Genomic DNA, 6,270 nt, shown 5'->3' with positions numbered 1-6,270 from the left:
ACCCTCCACTTTACCAAGCATCATATCCTTCTCCAGGAAATGGTTCCTTTTGACAGCATGCCCAAAGTAGGTAAGATGTAATCTGGCCATTCTCGCTTCCAAGGAGCACTCTGGCTGCACTTCTTCCAGGACAGAATTGTTATATCTTCTGGCAGTCAATTGTACTTTCAGTATTCTTTGCCAACACCACAACTCAAAAGCATCAGTTCTTCTTAGGTCTTCCTTACTCATTGTCCAGCTTTCACATGCATACAAGACAACTGAAAACAGCATGGCTTGTGTTAGACACACCTTAGTCTTCAAAGAGATATCTTTGCTCTTCAGCACTTTAAAGAGTCCCTCTGTTTGTCATACTGTGGTGACTTGTGTGTTGCTATGAGGCTAGAAGCTATGCCACCAGTATTTCAAATACCAGCAGGGTCACCCATGGTGGACAGGTTTCAGCAGAGCTTCCAAACTAAGAAAGATTCGGAAGAAGGAAAGGGCCACCCACTTCTCAAAGAATTGGCCAGTGAAAACCTTATGAATAGTACCTCCACTAAGCCAGGATTCTTTCTGAGGTATACAGATAAAGTGAACTAACAGCTCAGGAAACAGGCTGAATGTGAAAAAGTCCAAGTCTCTGTGTGCCCTCTTCAGTGGTACTGATCTTGGTTACTACGTTTCAAACAGGCTATATTTTCATGACAACATGATTTGTCTGAGATGTTGTTACACTGACAAGAAGCAAGGTTAATTCACTCTTGCAGTGTGTGATGTTGGTGTACTACTATAGCTAAAATAACTCTAACAATAAGGTTAGAAGTTCATTGCTGGGACACATTATAGAAATTAAGCATACCTGGAAAAGCTTTACAATTGAGACATTTTAAAGTTTTCTTGTTGATAATAGTTTTCCTGTCAGATACTGAAACTTATTTACAAAAAAAAAAAAAAAAAAAAGCTAGAATTTGTCCTCAAGGTGGCAGTGATTCCAGTTGAGAAATCACTGTGGAAATGTCACTTCTGTTGGCAAAATCAGTGAGACAGTGAATACCAGAACCAGCAGCCATTGAGTCAATTCTGACTCATGATGACCTCATGTGTGCCACAGTAGAACTGTGCTTATAAATTTTCAATGGCTGATGTTTTGGAAATATTTCATCGGCCTTTCTTCCAGGGCACCTCCAGGTGGACTCCACCCTCCCACCTTTCGATTAGAAGCTGAGCATATTAACCCTTCACACAACCCTGGGACCCCAAGAGAGTAAATATTCAGTATAAATGCTAGTAGTTGTTAATACTCTCACTTACTCTATTAGAGACCACTCACTCCAGTGATGAGCAACTATCTGCTTGGCTATTTGTGACTTGCTCCAAAACATAATCTCAGGAACAGGAAAAAGCAAAAAAAAAAACATATTCCTTCATTCAATCAGTGTTTACTGAGCACATGTTATATCCTGAGAACATGAATATGACAGACAAACTCTAGAACAGAAACATATATTGAATGGGCCTAAAATTAAATAAGGCTGGATGGCGGGCAAGTATATTAGGAGGTTGGGAATTCTGTCTGAGATCATGATGTATATCTTTAATAATGAAACAATGAGAAGAATAAAGAAATGAAACATTCAGAGGTATTGGGTAAAAGAGTTCCAGACAGGGGGAAATGCCAACATCCTAAAGCAACAATCAATTTGTTGTGTTACAGAAATGGAAAAAGGGTCAAAGTTGGTGGAACAGATGCAGAAAATCAAGAGTTTTAAATGATAGAAACAATTTTTCTCCATGTGCTTCCCAATCTCTTACCTGAAAATTTTAAACCCCTTTTGAGTGGCTGAACTCTGATACTAATTGATGTTCTCTTTCTAAAACCCTTTGCAGTAGTGTATGTTTTTTTGACAGTCAATGTTTTCAGATTAATGTAAGATACTACTTCATAACTTGCTAGTATTGTTCTGAAATTTTTCCCATGCAAAACGTCAGAAAGTTAGAAGCACTAAAAATGATTATCATTTACCATTACAGATACCATATTTCATGAAAATATATGGTAAAGTATAGATAAAGATATGGATATATAGATATAAACAATTTATTCCAAAGGCAGTCAAAGCATAATTCTGCCTCTCAATTGATACATATGAAAGTGGCACCTCATCACTTGTCTAATTCTGATTCATCGATGGGTAACCTAAGGTCCAGAGAGGTAAGTGGCTGAGTGGGCCAACTGGATGTTGCTATGTACTATTCTACCTCTACATCTTGCAAATTTACTACTGACAATTCTATGACATGTGCATGTTTATCAACATGTTTTATTGTGTTTTTTAAAGTATCATTGATGGAAATGGGTTAAAAAATAGATCTATATAGCAAAATTTGCAGAAAGTACACATTACAGGTGAGGGTATAACCTGGGAAGTCACTTACAAAATGGTGATCAAGTCAGTCAGATAAAAATGATATCCTCTTTAGAAACACACCCCTACCACAAACGTTCATTATGTGTACGAAGATATGTTTAGAGAGAGAAGTTTACATGTGGTCTCAAGAATTTACCATATACCAGTTATGCCTCCATAACCATATCTCAGTTATGGAGGAAGTACTGCCAGAATGTTCCTCAGATGTGAAAATGGCTAGACTCTGTCTCTAGTACTTTGGCTATGTTGGTCATATTGTCAGAAGGGACCAGTCTCTGGAGAAGGATATCATGCCTGGTAAAGTAGAGGATCAGTGAAAAGTAGGGAGACTCTCCAGAGATGGATTGACACAGTGGCTACAATAATGGGCTCAAGCATGGCAAAAATTGTGAGGATGTTATAGGACAGGCAGTGTTTCTTTCTGTTTTTCCTAGTGTCGCTATTAGTCAGAAATGACTCAGTGGCACCTAACAAAGTTATGTTACTCTCATGCAATCACAAGTTGAAGAAGGATACATTTTGGTTTTTCTGTCAAGGCACATATTTTGATTAATGCTGAGAAGACACTGAAGCATAAGGGGAAAGCCCTTCACTAGTGAAGGTGACATTGTACCACAGTGATCACCTCTTAGCTTTGCACACTCCATCTTGTATGGTTTTAATTTTCCTATTTCTTATCCGAGAGGAAAATTTTCCCTTGTGGCCTGAGGAATTCTTTTGCTGGTGATGAAAATGAAGAACTCTGGGAAAATATTCTTAGAAATAAATAAATAAAGTTATTATGAAACAAACAGAAACAAACCTGTTGCTGTTGAATCAATTCTGACTCACAGCAACCATGTAAGACAGAGTACAACTACGCAATAGGGTTTCCAAGGCTATTACCTTTATGGAAACAGACTGCCACATCTCTCTACTGTAGAGCAGCTGGTGAATTCAAATCACTGATCTTTTAGTTAGCAGCTCAGTGTTTATCCACTATGCCACCAGGGCTCTTATTATCAAGGGACTTAAATCTTCTCGTGGCAATGAGAATACAGTATTGGAGACTGGCGGAAGTCATGGGTATACAATAAGAGAAGAGATATCATATTCATGTTTTTCCTATAATTAGTTCAGTGTAGGTGAGTATATCGTAAAGAGAGACCTTAGGTTTTCTATTATAGTTGAGTAGAAAGGTAATGTACAGCTAGCAGAGACTTGGATCAAACATAGATATTTGTAAAGCCAAAGATGTACAGGTGATATCCCTTTGCAAAGTAGTACAGCCCAATCATAACATGCAATGTGGGTCCTCTTATCTGAAGCCATTGGAAGGGGTGTTAAGTGTACCAACAAGGCCTGGTTGAAACACAGTAAAAGATTTGTTTATCGGAAGACACAGGAGTGCTGAATAAAGGTCAGCTTTTACTCCAAAGGCAGACAAACAGAACAGCAATAACAATAGGATTTGCAGAGAAAGGGGCAATTACCTCTCTTTTGAAATGTCATCTATACAAGAATTACCAAACCCAGGCCCATTTGCCTGAGATCTAAAAGCAAGGATTTTCTAGAATTCTTTGACTTTGATGATGAAACTGCAAAACATCTGATTGGGCTCATTTATTTTTTGTTATTGTTGTTGCTTCAACTAAAGAAAAGTCTTCTTGAGTTTCTAGCAGGCTGCCTCCTGAACCCCTAAAAACTCGTTCATGATTAAACCCACTAACCCAAACCCACTGCCATCAAGTCAATTCTAACTCATAGCAACCCTTTTAGGACAGAGTAGAACTGCCTCTTGGGTTGCCAAGGCTGTAAATTTTTATGGAAGCAGACTGTCCCATCTTTCTCTCACATTAGGACTGGTGGGTTCAAACTGCCAATCTTTTCATTAGCAGTTGAATGCTGTAACCACTTTGCCACCAGAGCTCCTTAAAACAAAATAAAACAAAAAAACAAATTCACTTCCGTTGAGTGGATTCCGACTCATAGACACCCCCTTTGGGTTTCCGAGGGGGTAAGTCTTTGCAGAAGTAGATTGCCCAGTCTTTGTTCCATGGAGTGGCTTGTGGGTTTGAACTATCAACCTTCTAGTTAGCAGTCAAATGCCTTAGGAGCTCCTTAGTACATGATTACTGGATTTTATGAATTCTGCATGGTTATGGTGATTAAAGGAAACCTCAAGCCACTAACTGAAAGGTCAGCAGTTTGAATTTACCAGCTACTCAGTGGTAGAATGATGTTGCAGTCTGCTTCCATAAAGATTTACAGCCTTGAAAACCCTATGGGGCTTATCTACCCTGTCCTTTAGGGTTGCTAAGTGTCACAGTAGACTGAATGGCAGAATTTTTTTTTTTTTTTCCTGCATGCTGTTAAGCGAAAGGGAGAAAGACTTCATTCATTCATTCATTTTTTTTTCCCCCCTAGAAATATAATAAATGGCCTTAAAAGCAATCTGCCAAGGAAGTGGTTTGATTCAAACAAAAAGAAGGCAGCCTGGGACACTGAACCTACTTAGGAATTATATCTGCCTTTAAAAACACAATGACCTTAGGGCTTTGACCAGAGGGATAGAGGTTAGTGCTTTAAAACAAAGATCAAAACAGAGGCTCATGCCCTTATATGTTACCATTTGATGCTTTGTCTTTTCCTGTTATTCCTCTTCCTTGAAGAGAAAAACCAAAAATCAATTTATCTACAGCATAGTTTTACAGCTTTTCTTCAGGGTACCTTGGCTTTGGGACAAATATAGATTAGTAGTGAATGGAGGGAGGAAGAACCTCTCTAATCTTGACTCTATTGGGTCATTAATTTTTAAATAAAAGTAGGATGGGGAGCTGTGGTGGCATAATCCCTAAGGCATTTGACTGTCAACCAGAAGGCTGGCAGTTCAAACCCACCAACCACTCCTCTGAAGGAAGATTGGGCAATTTACTTCCATAGAGATACCACCTTGGAAACCGGAGAGGGGTCTCTATGAGTCGGATTGACTGGATGGCAATGAGTTCTGTTTTTGGAAGTAGGATAGAACTTTAATTTATAGCTGAAAGTTCCTTAGGTTTAGTTTCTCCTTTTCTCTCCTGTATTTTCCTGTCTTATTATGGTTTGAAAATGGTGAGTAACCAAGCTTTGCTCTGGTATTGCTACACACAAATATCAGTAGGAAGTAAGAGAATTTTGTCCAGCAGGAGTTGGAATGGGAGAGTAAGTTATGCTTTAAAGATAAGGAAACAGGAGGAAGTATTAGGGTGAGCCATTCCTCCATTTCTCAAACTTTATTTCTAGTTATTATTTTGTGTGTATGTTTGTAAGGTTGTAAATGCATGTGGGCATGTATGTGTTTGTGTGTGCACTGTGTGTATGTGTTTTTCTTTCTTCCTTTTTTTTGGTTAAAATTAAAAGAAGGAAAGCAAATAAACACTTACTGATTAGGGAAATATTAGTTTGGAAGATTGCAGAAAACAGATATATTGATGAAGCACAACTGTTTCTGTTCTAAAAATTGGTCTCAGAAGCCACAGGAGATATTATGTATGATTTACTTTGCAAGAAATTAAGAAGACATAAATGCTGTAAACTTTGGATGTCAAATGTCATTTATAAACATATTTATAATAGGAAGAACCATAGATATCATATCAATGTCATCAGAATCACCTAGGAAATCCTTGAAAAACAAATATTTCAGACTCATCTGTCAAAATTTGGATACTTCTGTTTGTGCTGTGTTCCAGACCCGTGATTTAAAACAAAAAATACTTGACCTTAGGAACTGCACCACCAGAGCTCCTGAAGGGTATCTGGGGGCCATAGTCTCAGGGAGCGTAAACATTATTCTACATCCTACATTGGTGAGTAGTGATTGGTATCATAAAAGCTT

This window comes from Orycteropus afer, unplaced genomic scaffold (assembly GCF_000298275.1).
Source record: "Orycteropus afer afer isolate SDZICR_OR568_19922 unplaced genomic scaffold, OryAfe1.0 scaffold00251, whole genome shotgun sequence".
Lineage (NCBI taxonomy): Eukaryota > Metazoa > Chordata > Mammalia > Tubulidentata > Orycteropodidae > Orycteropus > Orycteropus afer.
This window is presented reverse-complemented; position numbering follows the sequence as displayed.